This window comes from Suricata suricatta, chromosome 8 (genome assembly GCF_006229205.1).
Source record: "Suricata suricatta isolate VVHF042 chromosome 8, meerkat_22Aug2017_6uvM2_HiC, whole genome shotgun sequence".
In the NCBI taxonomy this organism is placed as follows: Eukaryota; Metazoa; Chordata; class Mammalia; order Carnivora; family Herpestidae; genus Suricata; species Suricata suricatta.
In genome coordinates this window covers 139,531,428-139,547,011 of record NC_043707.1, presented here as the reverse complement: position 1 = coordinate 139,547,011, position 15,584 = coordinate 139,531,428, and the positions used below count along the sequence as shown (strand labels likewise).

The 15,584-nt window shown below is 62.9% G+C and overlaps 1 protein-coding gene across 4 annotated transcripts in view; it reads left to right on the top strand.

Moving 5' to 3' along the window:
• Positions 1-15,584, top strand: part of TP73 (tumor protein p73) — a 56,495-nt gene continuing 40,911 nt past the window's right edge. The window contains exon 1 of one of the 4 annotated variants that reach the window (XM_029947200.1): positions 1-81. The gene's annotated coding sequence lies outside the window, so the exon portion shown is untranslated. Of the gene's footprint in view, positions 82-10,522; positions 10,854-12,915; positions 13,060-15,584 lie in introns of those variants that run through there. The other 3 variants (XM_029947203.1, XM_029947199.1, XM_029947201.1) reach the window with 3 other exon arrangements.

The window sequence follows — 15,584 nt, the reverse complement described above, 5'->3', positions numbered from 1 at the left end:
CCCGTGCCCGCCGTGCACCCGCTACCGAGCCAGCGCCGGGCCGGCTCCGGCGTCGATGCCCCCCGGCCCCGACTGTACCAGGTAGGAAGCGCCGCGAGCTTGCGCGAGGGGGCCTGGGCGTTGGCGCCGCGCGGCCTGCGGGGGCCCGAGCGCAGGGCTGGGGGCACCCGGGCTCAGAAGCTAGGGGCTGCGAGGATGGGGCAAGCGTGCAGGGAGCTGTGAGAGGGTGACGTGGGGCATCCCTCCGGAGTCCCACCGACTCCTGGGACGCAGCGCGGGTGGCAGGAAGCTGCCGGAGTTCAGCCCACGAGGAGATGGATGGGGTGGCGGAGTCCTGCCCGCAGTGCGTCTGGGACAAGTCAGTGGCCAGTCAGCGCCAGGAACAGCCTCTCTGGGGAGGAGGGCCTGCCTCCAGCGGACCCCTCTCCCCCCCACCCCCCAGCTTCTGAGGGGAGGCTCGGAAGGGGGAAGAGACTGGGTAGGAGTGCAGGTGCAGGTGGAAGTTGGTGACCCATGAATGTTCCTGTTGCTGACAAGCTCCTCCCCACCGGTGCCCACTCTATCTGCACCCAAGAGGGCTGTACAAAGTCGCGGCGTTACTCCCCACTTGCAGGGGGGCTAAGTGAGGCCCCGTGCTCCCCTGGACCCAGAACTGGGCGTGACCACCAAGGCACAGCCATAGAATCAGTTACTAAAGAGCGAGGGACCTCCCCAGGTGGTTCTGAGCTGTCTTCTGAACCTGTTTCAGGAGGAGCAGAGTCAGGCCCCTGCCCCCCTGGGGAACAGCTCCCCCGCCCTGGTGCCCTCTCCCCCTACCCTCCTTTTCTTGCAGCCACTGTCCTTTCAGCCTTAGGAGGGAGGGGCTATTATTACCTGCTTAATGTCTGGTCCCAAGCGGAGATGCAGAAAGTGTGCACATGGCTACATAAATAGATGGGTGACAGGTAGACCATTGTCGCCAGCAAGGGACCAGGGGGACAGTGCATGGTTAACTTCTCACCGGAGCTCAGTCGGTTTGGACTCTATTTATTAAGTAACTGGACATCTGGGGAACGTCAGCAGCGTGGTTTGGTTTGGTTTGCTCTCGCGGTCGCTGTTGAGTTGTATAGCCTTAATAATCAGCCTGGGAACATCAACGGGCCAGCAGAAATGCATCGCACCCCCTGGCTGTGTTTACTGTGAGGTCCAGCCACCTCTCTCTTTTTTTTTTAATAGTTTATTTATTCTTGAGACAGAGCACGCGTGGGGGAGGGGCAGAGAGCGAGGGAGACACAGAGTCCGAAGCAGCCTCCAGGCTCAGAGCCGTCAGCACAGAGCCCGATGCGGGCATCGAACCCACGAACTGTGAAGTCATGACCTGAGCTGAAGTCAGACGCTCAGCCGACTGAGCCCCCCAGGTGCCCCCCAGCCACCTGTCTTTTGATTTACCCGTTAAAGATAAAAAGGCATTGCCCTGAGAACAAAAAGACAGGATATTTGAGAGTTTGCAACATACAGATGTGTGGATTGGGCACGTAGTTTCAAAAATAAGAGGCTGCGGAGCCGTGACTGCTCAGGTGTGCGTTGGCCAGGGTTGCCACAGGTGAGCTGGTCTGGCAGCTGGCAGCAGTGAAGGCCATGGAGAACAAGGTCACCTCTCCAAATTCTGAGGGGTAAGCCCGTAGAAAGGCCAGTCTGATTCAGAGATGTAGCAGGTAGATGTGGAAGGCAGAATGCTGGGGTTCGATTCCCCTCTCCTCCACTTACAGGGCAATGCCTGGCTTCCACTGAATGGACCAAAAATGATGGCTGTTGATTCCAGGTGCTGCTGCCAAGTTGAGAGAGGAGCTGGGCATGGGGACAGAAGGTCTCCCCTGGGCGGGAATGGAGTGGCTGGCATGGAGGCAGGAATCTGCCCAGGGCTTGGGCGGAGGCTGGTGGCCCCAGTCAGGGCACTGCAGGGAAGATGCCTCCGTTCAGGATTTATTTATAGAGTGTGCCCCACCCACACTGGGAATGGATTTATAACATTGGACACATGTAAAAGACGCGGCTGAAATGGAGGTGCGGATCCTGAGGACTCGGGGAGACGGGCCAACGTTCGCCCCGGGGTTCGGATACCCCAACGGGAACCAACTCGTCTCGGTGGGTGGCTGGAAGTGGCACGTTTATCCACACGGGAGAAGATTCGAGGGGGAATTTATCCTCTACACACTTGTAGGAAAGATGTCGCTAAAATAAAATAAAGTAAGGAGGAAAAAAGACGTTGCTCACATGTTAACTTCGGGTTTGCCAGAAAAGCAGAAACATTTTCCAAGTGTGTCTTCTCTCCGGCCCCCACGAAAGGGGAGCATATACCTTTATTTTCCAATTTGGGTATTTCCGCGGGAGTGTAGAGTCAATATTTTAAAATGTGTCATTTTCTCATGACTTACCTTCCCAGAGCAAGAAAGAGGGAAAGCAGCAGATGGCAGTTTCCTCGTCACCCTAGGGGTCTTCTCTCTAGTCGGGAACAGCTTTGTTATGGACCGGCTCCCCCTCCCCCTCCCCACCCACCCCTGCCGAGCGCATCCGGGGCCTTCCCAGATTTCTTTAACAAACACAGAGCACACATCTGTAACCAGCGGCGTGCGCCTGCGTGTGCCTAAAACACACAACCAGGGCTCCTTGACAAGCTGCCTTCTTAAGTGTGTTACGGGGACGCCTGGAAGGTCCTTTCCTGTGTGTTGTGTGGAGGAAAGTGGATTCTGGTTTCTAGAATCCACTGGGGTTCGAGTTCGAAACACGTCATAGCAAAGTCATTCCAAGAGACAAGCACGAGTGGTTATAAACTTTCCATATGGCTCCCCGCCCCCCACGCCCCACGCCCCTACCATCTCTGCCCCCTACACTTGCTCATCAAAAGTGCTTTCTTTTCCTGGACACGCTGTAAACCAGAGACCCAAAGAGGAAAAGAAAACCCACAGCAAAAACCCCAGCCAAGCAAGGTTTGGTTGAACACCTCTGGTAACAGCTGACATCGCGTCCGCGGTGGCTCCAGCTGGAACTGAGCTGAATGCCCTGCACGTCTTCCCCTGTGACCCTCACAGCGGCCACAGAGCGGGTGCTCGGGCCCCGCTTACAGAGGGGAGGGGGATGTCGAGGACTTGCACACCTGCTGGAGGTTCGGAGCAGCGGAGAGCGGGAGCAGGGGCTCCGTCCGCCCCGGTGCCAGGGGCGTGACCGTGGGACCCGACCCCCCACCCAGCCCCGAGTGTAGGGTGACCATAGCCTCCGGTGGGGAAGATGGGGGCTTTCTTGGTATCATTTCTGCCACACGAATTTCAGCGGCCCGTCCGACTGTGGCAGCGAACCGCTGTCTGAGCGGCAGCCGTGCCCGCTTCTGCCAGAGGAGCTCCCGGAGTTTTCGGGCCTCGAGGTCGCTGTAGAAATCTCAAACTCTCGTCTCTGCTGGTCACCAGGTTGAGATGAGTTAGGAGACCTCCCCCGTGGGACCTTGTTGCTTCATGCATAAAAAAGCACCTCCAGATCTAAGTCACAAATCTGCTTTTTGAGCACGTTGGTAGCTGTGTTAGCTACCCACAGCAAAGGACAGACAGCGGGCGGCTTCAGCAACACGAACTCTCTCTCTGGGTCTGGGGCCAGAAGTCTCAAATAAGGGTGTGGCTGTGCATGCCTGGCCCGGCGGGTGGGGGGTGCCGTGGGGGGCAGAGGGCAGGCCGGCTGTCCAGATCTGGGCGAGTTCCCAGGCAGTGCTTCTGTATGGGAGGTGTGGCCGCCTGCCTCTCTAGGGAGGCCCTAGCCTTTCCCTCCTGTGACTGCCCACCGGAACTGACCTGGGATCCCCCAGGGAAGGCTGGTCCAGCCTCCTCCCGCCCCCACCAGGCAGGCACAGAACCCCTGGGCATTGCCCATCGGGCTGCTCCCCCAGCCAGGGGGCCTGGCCCGAGCGCGCAGGGCCAGGCCGGGAACCCCGTGCACCCAGGGCATCTCTCCTTTGTGCTCAGAGTGGCTGCATGTAGGAGTTCCCGTCCCTGACGTCCCCGCCCAGCGCCAGCTGGCGAATCACTCCCCGTGGCCCCGGATGCCTGTGGGGAGGGGGCAGGGGGCTCTAATTGCTCACCTGCTGCTCCAAGGTGCCAGGCCCTGGGGGAGGGGACGGGCATCTGGGGAAGCCTCTGGCTAATTGGGCAGGTGGCTTCTCCCTGGGGGAGGGGGGGGTTGCACTGGGTCCTTTAAAATGGGCAAGGAGGACGTCCCCCCACCCCTCCTGCTCCATCTCCTGGGATTTTAGAGGAGACTTCCTGGGCTCCGTTCCCTCCGTTGGTCTGCACCGCGTGAGCAAGACACAGACTGTCTCTTCTGGAGGCTCCCCTGGGCCGCGCACACTCCGGCGGGCTGGGTGGGGGCCGAGATGGGCGGGGCGGTCCCGGCGTGTGTCCTGCCATCCTGTGAAGCGCTGTTGGGCAGAGCGGAGGCCTGAGGAGTGTGGGTTGCAGGTGTCACTTTGCGGAGAAGGTGGCAGCCGTCAGGAGGGAAGGCTGCCCTCCCGGTGCACAAGTGTGGGCGCACAGTTAAATACACGGACCAGATCCCGATCCTGGTGCTTCCCCAAGCTGTGCTCTGTAGCACCTGCTCTGTGCCAATATGGGGTCAGCGCCCAAGTGCCCCAAGTGCGCCTTAGGGGGATAGGGGGTTAGGGAGCTAGCGAGCAGGGCCGCTAGGCATTGAGATGCTAACCGAGGCAGCTCCAGGGGTGAAGCCACCGAGATCCACAGCACTCCAACCCTGCTCCCTCTTCCTGGCACTCTCCCCTTCCCCCTGGCCCTGTCCACCAGCGAAACCCCATAATTAGGCATCTCTTGTCGGGTGTTTTTTTTTTCTTTCGGAGGAAGGCAAGCCTCAACTTGCTTCTGGGTTCTCAATTTTTGATCAGGGATGCTCCTTGACTAATTACTTGGCAGTAATGAGGGAGGAGGCATTGGGGGGGAACGTCTCCCTGAGCCTTCAGAGGAAGCCGCAAATGTAAGGAAGAGGCATTGGTAAACAGGACGCTAATTGGATTAATGTGAAAATAATGAATTCTAATAAAAATAGCAGAAAAGATGGTTGTAAGATTGAGGTCAATGTAATTCCAAGAACACTGTCCAATCTCCCTCTGGTCCATTTGATCTTTGAAAGTATTAGACGACTAGAAAGAGTCCGCTCTCAACAGTAAAGTGTGCGGGTGAGGAATTTGTGGGGAGCGCGTTAAGACAGGAAAGGCTCGGGGTCGGCGGGTGGCGTAAATGGCTGGGAGCCCTGGCAAGCCGCGTTGCAGAGGTTCGGGACTGTCTGGCCCCAGACCGTTGGGAGGGACCTGCAGAAGCAGGAGATGCTGACCCTCCGTCTTCTGGTTGTTGTAGTGGAAACCCCTCCGTTTTGTTCGTCCCTCCAAACCGTTTCCCAGCAGCGGCCGGGGCAGCCCTGCCAAGCCTGGGAGGCGGGGCGTGGGCCGGGCTTTGCCCTTCCCGGCGTTTCAAATTTTGTGCTATTGGACGGATAGCGTCCCATGGACAAACGTTCTTGATGATAAAAGGTGACGAGATCACGGTGAGGGTGGCCGTGCTGAGAGTCAGCTAGAAACGGGCTCAGTTCCACCCCGGACCTGCCACTCACGCGATCGGGCAGCCCTTGGCTTTAGTAAGATGAGAGGAAGGAGAGTCTTCCCAGGAGCACCGTGGGTTTGCCGAGCCGCGTGGTCCCCGAGCGCCACCCCAGCCCCTCATCTGGGTGTCATGCTGGGGGCCTTGGGGGGGCCCTTAGGGCCTGTTAAACAGTATCTGGTGCGATGGTTCAAAGCGGATGTGCTGTGTCCTTCCCTGAGGGTCCGAGCTGAGCTGCGGCCCGCCCCTAGTCCCGGATCCCTGGGCCACTGGTGTTTCAGAAAGCAGATTTCTAAAAAAATTATTTTAAGGTGCCTCGTTAGCGCAGTAGGTAGCGCATCAGTCTCATAAATGATTTTAGAACAGTAACACAGTGCATGGTTTAAACATTTTTAATGGTTTTTTAAACTTTTTTTAATGTTTTATTCATTTTTGAGAGAGAGAGACAGCATGAGCAGGGGAGGGTCAGAGAGAGAGGGAGACACAGAATCCAAAGACAGGCTCCAGGCTCTGAGCTGTCAGCACAGAGCCCGACGCGGGGCTCGAACCCACGAACTGTGACATCATGACCTGAGCCGAAGCTGGACGCTCAACCGACTGAGCCCCCCAGGCGCCCCAATACCCGATTCTTGTATTTTATAACACCTCCAGCGGGTCCGATGGAGACACCGCGCAGTCAGGCTCTCCCCTGTTCCTGCCAGAACCTAGACATGTTTACACTAAATGGCAACAGGGTCCTGACGAGTTGGCATCTGCCCAGAGGAGTCGGCCCCAGGCGGAGGGAAAAACTCGAAGTTTTCTGAGCTCTCCGGGCTTCAGAAGTCACAAAAACATACCGAACTGAGCTAGGCTGTATCACTGAAGACTTCATATGTGCATCTGTTCATGGATCATGTGGGAGGGGCACCCGCCCTTTACCTGTGGGGTCTGAACCCAGGACTCACCCGACCTTAGCCCCCTGCCAAGGGCCTGGGAGCGGGCCTTGTTCACAGGCGGGGGGTGGGAACGGGTCTTGACAGCTGGGCAGGGGAGGGGACAGTGTGGGGAGGGATGAGAGCCCGCCCCCGGCATCAGGAAGGCGGGTGGTCGGGTGGTCGGACGCCGGATGCGCAGGGGACAGGAGCCGGGGACGGTCTTGAACCGTGAAGAACAGAAGCCAGCCCAGGAAGTGCCGCCCGGGTGCGCCTGGAGGAGGCCGCGGGGTGGGCGTTCTGCGCAGGTTTTTGTTCCAGCCTCTGACCGCGCCGCGTCGGAGAAGTCACTAGGCCTCGGCGCCTCCCTCTCCTGGCCCGCGAAGTGGGGACAGAGTGGGGCTGCCCTGAGGGCCGGGGACTAAGAGCTGGAAAACGCGAGCGTGGCCACGTGCACCGAGAGCTCCAGCCTGTGCTGCCGCGGGGCCGCCGTTTCGCTTTTGAGCCCGTTTCCGGGATTCATCCTTGTACAGCAGGGGTGGCTGGTGCCGTCGTGGAGGCCGTGAAAGAGGAAGGGCAGCGGAGCGAATGTCCACCAGGGTGTCCTCGCCCCTACCGCTGCCCGCCAGCAGGGCGGCGCCCCTGTGCCCCCCCCCCCCCCCCACTCCCCAGCAGACCTCCTGCCCCAGAAGTGAGTCGCCGCTGCCCTGGGCCTTCTCTGCGCCCAGGATCAGGCAGCTTTCCGCTCAGAGGCCCGCGGTGGCTTTAGCTGCTCCCACCCACCAGCCCACAGGACTGAAGTCCCGAAGGAAGGCAGGGTGCGGTCCCCCAAAGCACCCACGTCCAAACCCCAGACCTCTGGTGGTGATATTTCACGTGGCCAGAGGGACAGTGACTCGGTGGGGGACCCGGAGGTGGTGATGACCCTGCAGCGTCCAGCCAGGCCCGGGACATCACAGAGGTCCCTGTAAGACGGAGGCAGGAGAGGCGGGGACAGAGGGGGTGTGGCCGTGGACACAGGCCGCAGGGATGGGCTCTGAATCTGCAGGAAGGAGCCGCGAGCCTGCTGCCATCTTGATTTCAGGCCCACAAGACTCCCCTCGCACTCGGGGCTCCGGAACCCTGAGAGGGTGCAGTCTGGGCACGGGGCGGGGGGCTCAGGTGGCGTCCTGCCCTCATCCTGCTAGAAAGACACTCCGGCCCTGGGGCCGAGGTTCACCCCGGCTCCCGCAGGTGACTGCCAGGCCCTGGCCCAGGCAAGACGGGCTCCGGGGTGGCAGGAAGGTGTGTAGGAATGCTCGTCCGGCTCCCACGAACACCCCAAGCTGGTGGCCGTTCTCACTGCAGCCACTGTGTCCAGAGGCCTGTCTGAATCATCACTCAGGGCCACCCATCCAGCTTTGGTCTCAGACGTGGGTGTCGGGGACTGGGCCGAGGGTGGTGGGAGCCCAAGGGCTCAGGGCTGTGTCTCCACCACCCGGCTCAGAACCCGGCCTCCCTAGTCAGGCCGTCCTGCTCTCCACAGCGGACCGGCTGGGAGGGAGCGTGTGCCAGGAGGCCACCCCCACAGGAGCCCTGGTGGGGAGACCTCAGCTTCGGAGTGGGCCGCGGGGCCCCTCCCAGAGTGGCTGCAATGAGGGGCCGCCTCCCAGACACGCAGGTCACGGGACCTAGTGCTGCGGTCGAAGCCGGCGGTGGGCAGCCTGGCAGCGCCCGTTGGCTTCACCTCTTCTCCGAGACCAGGGAACACCTCCGTCCCACCATCCGCCTGTGGCCATGACACGCGTGTGCGCAGTGCACACCCGCCCAGGACTCCTGCCGCCGTGTTCCACACCTGCACACGGGCGCCACACGGGCCGCACACGGAACGGGCTATTCTGCAGAAACGTGTCCGTGTGCGGCGGGAGGCGGGGACCCACAGCTGCAGGCTGAGTTACCCAGGAGCAGCCAGGGGGCAGAGCCCCTTGCCCAGGGTGGCTGACTGCCCTCCTCGGGAGGCCGGGGAGAGCCCCGGGCGTCCCGGCAGCGACCCTCGGAAGGGCCTGCGTGCCTGCCGCGTCCCTGAAGGGCGAGGGCTTTGGCTCCTGGGGCAGCCGCGTTTCCAGTTCCCATCCAGCCCAGAGACGTTATCCTGCCGGGCACCCTGCTCCCCGGGGGTTTCTCCGCAGACCTGACGGGCGGCGGGGTCTGCTCCAGGGGCTCCGGGAACCGCTGTGAACAATGTGCCCGCAGCTCGTGTTGTTTGAGTGTGTTGCTTTCCTATTGCCGCTGGAACACATTACCACAAATTGAGCGGCTTAGAGCAGCGTGGACTTACCTTCCCATAGTTCCGGAGGTCAGAAGCCTGAAATCCATCTACCTGGGCTAAAAAGGTGCAGGCGCAGGGTGCTCCCAGAAGCTGGAGGGGAGCGCGGGGTGCTCCCGGAGGCTGGAGGGGAGCGTGGGGTGCTCCCGGAGGCTGGAGGGGAGCGCGGGGTGCTCCCGGAGGTTGGAGGGGAGCGTGGAGTGCTCCCGGAGGCTGGTGGGGAGCGTGGAGTGCTCCCGGAGGCTGGAGGGGAGCGCGGGGTGCTCCCGGAGGTTGGAGGGGAGCGTGGGGTGCTCCCGGAGGCTGGAGGGGAGCGTGGGGGGCTCCCGGAGGCTGGAGGGGAGCGCGGGGTGCTCCCGGAGGCTGGAGGGGAGCGTGGGGTGCTCCCGGAGGCTGGAGGGGAGCGCGGGGTGCTCCCAGAGGTTCGCAGGGAGGATGCATTGCTTGGCTCTTCCAGCTTCTAGAGGCACCTGTACTTCCTGCCTCGTGGCCCCTTCCTGCCTCTGCAAAGCCAGCAGGTCAGCACCTGTGTGCCCCCCCCCCGACCCCCTGCCTCCCTCTAAACGGGACCCCGGGGTTATACTGGGTACCCCCCCCCACCAGCCAATACAAGATGCCTCCCCGCTCGGGTATGTCCCTTAATCCCGTCTGCAAGGCTCCTTCTCACGTCCGTTCAGGCGTCCTGAGCTCTGTGTGCTGCTGCCCACAGCGGGAAGGAAGGGCAGTGAGCGGTAACACAGGTCTGTGTCCCAGTCGGGCCTCCTCAGGGCCTTTCTGGCCAGTTGTTAAAAACACGTGCTTGGAGCGCTGTCGACACAGCCAAACTAGGAAAAGAGCCCAAACGTCCATGGACGGACGGTGGACAGGATGTGGTTCATACGTGCGGCAGAACACCACGCGTGACCCAACAGTGAAATCTGGCCCTTTGTAGCGACGTGCATGGGACTGGGGGGCTGCGCTGAGTGAGGTAAGGCAGGCAGAGAAAGAAACACCACCGGACTCCACTCATACGTGAAATTTAAGAAACAAAACAGGCGATCGTGGGGGAACGGAAGGAGGCACGATATAAAAACAGAGCAAACCCCAAGAGACCCTTAAAGACAGAGACCAGACGGAGGGCTGCTGGCGGGCGGGGGCTGGGCCCCGTGAGGGCTGCACTGAGGAGGATTCTTGCTGGGAGGGGCCCTGGGGGCTCACGGGGGCCACGAATCACTGGATTCTCCTCCTGAAATCATTAACGCGCTGTATGTTAACGAACCTGGGTTTAAATAAAAAATAAATTAATTAATTAAAACCCCCCAAGATCTAAGTGCTAGAAAAACAAAAAAGAACAAAACACAAATCGTGTGGTTGGAAAATCAGAACGGGGTCTCGAGGCCGCATATTCCGCTAACTCTCTGAAATCACCGTGCGCATGCGCCTGCGGGGGCTCACGCAGCGATATTGGCGGGGTAGAACCGTCGGCTGTCAGCTTCCTGGTTGGACCTAATATTGGAAAAGATGGGGCCTTATTTGTTAGACTCACCCGCTGACCTGCCACAGGTGGAGTGTTCTGTGTGTCGAGTTCGCTACAGCTCGAGGGAGCCTGTCGTGGGGGCGGGGCGTAGGTTCGCGGGCGGGCGGCACCGCGCTCTTACTTTTGCTTGCGTTTGGAAACTTCTGTGAGGAGCAGGAGGAGGAGGCCGTGCCGGTGGGGCTGACACAGCCGGCTCCCAGCCCCACCCCCGCCCCCAGCTCTGCTTCCTGTGGCCAGGGGCCTGTAACCAGGTCCCCGTGCGGAGGGCATGGCACTGCCCGCCGGCCCCAGGGCTCCCAGCCACGCTCCGCCCCGGCGGCCCCAGGCTCCTGCGGCCGCACTGCTTCCTTGGTTCCAATGTCATCGCCTAGGCGACCAGGACGCTGCCGCCCGGCCTGCCTGCCTAGCCACGACCTGCTGTGGGCCTCCCAGCCGCCTCTCCTCCCCTGCACACCGACCGGACCCCGACCCACCCTCGGGGCCCTGGCCCCGCCAAGGTAGGCTCGGGCTCATCCTGGCCGCCTCTCTCAGGCCTGAGCGTGGGCTCCTGCCACGCAGCAGCCACCCTGGGGGCCAGAGCGCCCTCCCCACGGCCTCCCACCGACATCCAGGAATGGGGTGTCCTGGGGGAATGGGTGGCAGACAGGGGGGCTTGTCTGTGGCTCCCCTGATGGGGCTTGGGCAAGGAAGGCAGCCACTGCTGGGTGGCACTTTGGAGAGCCATGTGCTCCTGGGGGATCCCGAGTGACTGGAATGGCCCCGGGTGGGGGGCCAGGCTGGGTGGGGGCAGAAGCGGCTCCCGTGCGGCCGCCTCCTCCCCTTGGGCCTGCTGGGAACTCTCTGTCTCCACTTCCTGCCAAGGAGGCACGGCCTTACCCCGGCCGGGCGTCACCCCTTCTTAGCTTCTTGCGTGGCTCGGTCGTGGTTGATGGGTGTGACCGTGCCCGCTGCTCAGGCCGGAAAACAGAGGCCCCACACGTGCAGGCTGGCAGCACCCAGCCCAGAGCTGGTTGGCCCACGTGAACCGGCTTGGGAGAGGTCCTGGGGCTGACACGTGACCTCGTCCCTCCCTGCGTCTCTGCCAGCACTGCCCGCTTCTCCACGTGCGCCCACCTCGTCTGGACCCGCCAGGGCCCGCCTCTCGGCCCGCCTGCCTCTGGGCTCACCCGGCCCACGTGTGCCTGCCAGGCTGACCTTCACCTCAAACATCCCACTGCGTCCCACTAGAGCTGAACCCCGAAACTTGCTCCCCGTCATCCGCAGGCTCAGGGACCTCTGTAGCCTCCGGAGGGTCCTGTCCCCTCTGGCCTACCTTGCTCTTCCTGCCACACACCCCCTAAAGGCTGCCAGGGCCTGACCTTGGCCGAGCTCCACCCTGTCGGTGCCCATCTTCCCCGAGCCCCCAAGTTCAATGTCAGCCGGGGAGATCTGCAAATGACCACGTTGGTAGGGGCCTTCGGGTACCCTCGTGCTGACCCTGGCCACACCCCTTAATGACACCCTTTACACCAGGGGGTAAAAGCTGGTTTGCTTGTCTGACCCCCAATAGAGGGGGCCTCCTGGGGGTTAGGGGTGCCTGGGGGAAACCAGAGGAGGCTCAGACCCGGTCTTTCCAAGCTGTGTTGCTCAGGACGGGTGACCTACCCTCTCTGTGCAGTAGATTCTGGGCGTTGTTGTCAGAAAGACCGCCCCAAGGCTGGAGACCTGGGAGGCAGGGAGGAGTCTGTAGGGCAGGGGCAGCTCTGGAACGCTGATGGAGGTTTCTGGAGTCGGTGAGGGATGGATGGACCGACCCGGGTGAAGTGACGTGGGATGTGGCTCGGACTTCAGAGCAGGAAGGGACCATGTTGCAGGAGTCAGACTGAACGTTGGCAAAGCGACTGGTGTCAGTGACCTGGGGGGGGCGGGGCCCGGGGACCCGAGGCAGTTAGCGCATTTCCGGGCCCAGAGCAGGCCTCTGGAGCACGGAGGGTCTGCGGGGGATGGGGGGGGGGTGACACATCTGAGAGGCGTCTCCTAGAGAAGTAGGGGTGTCTAGAGGAGGGTGGCTGGGAGGGAACAACCATCTGGAGCACAGGTGAAGGCTGGGGAAGGGAAGATTCCGGAGGACAGAGCAGGTACCTCCAGTGGTGCCATGCTGGCCTGTGGAAACGTAGCCCCTCGGGGCAGACACCGGGTCTGGGAGGGGAGCTTTGGAGGAGACAGAAAGGTCGGGGGTGCCTGGCAGCCCCATGGATGAGGCAGTGTCGGGTCACTGGCCCCTTCCAGGCGGCCAGGGACTGTGCCGGTCACCTCGGCGCAGACAGGGGTCAGCTGTCACCCCAGTGTGCCCCGTGAGCGCTCCTGGGCCCTGGGGGTGCAGCAGCAACCAAGCCCTTGGGGCGCTGACATCCGTGAGGAAGCAGGGGGCCCGTCCTGGCTGTGGGGACATCCGATGGTTTCTCCTGTGAAGGGACATGGTCTGTCTTACTCTGCAGGCACCTCGTTCCTGGGGAGACCAGGATGGGGCGCAGGGACTCTGCTAACAAGTCAGAGACAGGCCGGTGACCACTGCTACCCCTTGGCTGGAGCCTGGCTTTTTCCTCCTCCACTGCCACCTGGTTCTAAATGGCCCCTGGTCACCTGCAACTCAGCGCAGTTTCTCGAGCCGCTGGTGTGTCCGGACCACCTGCCGACGGCTTGCTGCCGCCTGGGGGCCTCATGGTAGGAAACAGAGGCGCGGCGTGGGCAGCACACCCCTCCAGGGTCACACAGCCACGGGAGAGCAGAGGCGGGCTGCGTGGGCATGGACGGAGGGGGACACGGGCAGGGGTGTGGGGCGGTGTCGAGCTGCAGGGCAGGAGCGTGAGGCTCGGCGTGACCTGCGGGCTTTGGACTGGAGGAAGGGATCTGGGAGACCCGCAAAGGGCCGGGCGCCCACACTCGGGTAGGGGCTTCGGGTGCCGGGCGAAGAAAGGGGCGGGCCGGGGGCTTCCCAGGCAGGACGCGTGGTGTGCAGGTGAGGAGGCTGGGCCGGCAGGGGGCGGCGGTCGAGAGCAAGGTTGCTGGGGCCAGACTGCGGGTTGTGGCTCTCGGCCCCAACTAGCTGTGTGCCCTTGGACAGGTGCCCTCACCTCTCTGTGCGTGTTTCCACATTGATAGTGAAATGCGCTGCAAATCTGCTGGTCTCACAGCCCCCCTCAGGGACGCCGTGCTGGTTAGTGACCCTTGGGTGTTTCTGGTTTAGTTCCTCTTCCAAGAGCGGGTCTGCGAGCGCCCTTTCCCACAGGCTGTCGGGGCATCGCCGCCGATCGGCCCAGCCCTTCTCCCAGCCAAGGCCCGATCTCTGCCCCGGGAAGCCTGCGGCACCATTGTTTCCCTCCAGAAGGGCACAAAGCCCACGTGGTCAGAGGGCCTGCCTTATGTGGGTGCAAACCAACCCCTAGACTCAAAGCTGGCAACCTCACTCCGGGTCCAGACGGGCCCAGGTGCCAGGGAAGGAGGCCGTGGGCCCTGACGGGGGCTGGTGGCCAGGGAAGGAGGCTGGCAGATGAGACCGGGCAGGGCCGGGGGGGCTCCGGGGGCAGCTCTGGACTTGCCCCCGCCCCCTTCGCACGGGCCCCGGCCCAGGCGGAAGAGGGCTGCTTAATCGGGGGCCTCCAGCTGTTTTCATCTTTCACAAGTGCACCGTGGCCCAGGGTGGGGACGCTAAATTTGTCCCTCCTTCCCAGGGCTTGGTCTCCCCCCGGGCGTGGGCAGAGGGGCGACAGGGAGCCGTCTCTGGGGGACATAAAACCCCTGGCCGTGGCCCCCTCCCTGGGCCCTGTGGGACCCTGTCTCTCCAGGGCCAGGATCTGGCCAGTCCTGTCCTGACCCAGCCTACCCTACCCTGCATGGCAAGGACGGCCCAGCTCTCCCGTGGCCACGTGGCCTGGGCCACAGGCTGGGGGTGGGGGAGACCAAGGTGGCCGCTGCCACTGCCTGGGCTCCCTGAAGAGGGAGGCACCAGCAGGGTCCTCCAGCAGCCGGGGCCCCCCGCTGTGGCGGGTGACCGGGGCAGCACAGGCCTCCCGGCACCGAGCGCGCTGAATTCCCCAAGTGTCCTACCGGAATTCGGCGGGGCCGCCACCCAGGGAAGGGCGCCGTTTCCCAGGGGGTGGCCTGTCCCCTGCATCCTCCCCTGACGGCCGCCTGAGCCCTGCACCCAGGTAGGGGGATTCTGGGCGCCAGAACATTCTCAGTGTCCTTGAGTTGGGGCCACAGGGGTGACTAGAAGGGGTCCAGCCCAGGATGGCCCCGGGCCCCTCTGCGACAGTCTGCTGCGTCAGGGCTTCGGGTGGGGGAGGGGCTTGTCACGGCCCTTGTGACAGAGCCGAGGAGACGGTGCTGTGAGTGGGGGTCGGATGGAGCTCTTTGGGCCTCCGTGCGGGCCGTGGCAGGGGTGCGGGCCCTGGTGTCAGCCCTGGCTCCGGGCTCTATGGGCGGGTGGGGTCTGCCATCCCCACGCACGGGTGCCTCTGTTTGCAGGGGCCTCACAGGGGTCCCGGTTTCTCGGATGCGGTGTAGGAGCCCAGGGCAGGCAGAGGGGAGGGGCGTTCTGGCTGGAGTCAGGGGGACAGAGGCTTCCCAAGGAGGCTGGGGCCTGGCCTGGAGGATACAGGTGGGGTGGCGGGCCATGTGCGGACAGGGTGGGGGCCGTGGAGGGGCCATGTGCGGACCGGGTGGGGGCCGTGGAGGGGCCATGTGGGGACCGGGTGGGGGCCGTGGAGGGGCCACGTGGGGACAGGGTGGGGGCCGTGGAGGGGCCACGTGGGGACAGGGTGGGGGCAGGGAAGGGACGTTTGGGACAGAGAGGGGATGGGGCAGAGGGCAGGGAGGTGACATGTGGGGGCAGGTAGGGACAGAGAGGGGACAGGGGAGCAGGCAGGGAGGGGACACATGGGGACTGGGTGTGCCAGGTGATGTGAACACCCAGAGGCCCTGTCCAGGGCATGGCCAGCAGCACCTAGAAGCGGTGGCACTGACTTCTGGGCCAGCAGGCGCCCCGCTGTGAGGGGCTGCGTGCTCTCCCCAGTGCTGGCCCCTCCCCCCAGTAGTGACTGAAAATGAAAATATCAGTAGATGTCAGGTCTCCTAGGGAGAACACCAGTGAGTCACACCGGACACAAGGGGGCACAGAGGGTGGGGGAGGGTGGGCACTGGGGGTACAGGGGGCAGGTGAGGGTGGGCACTGGGGGCACAGGGGGCGG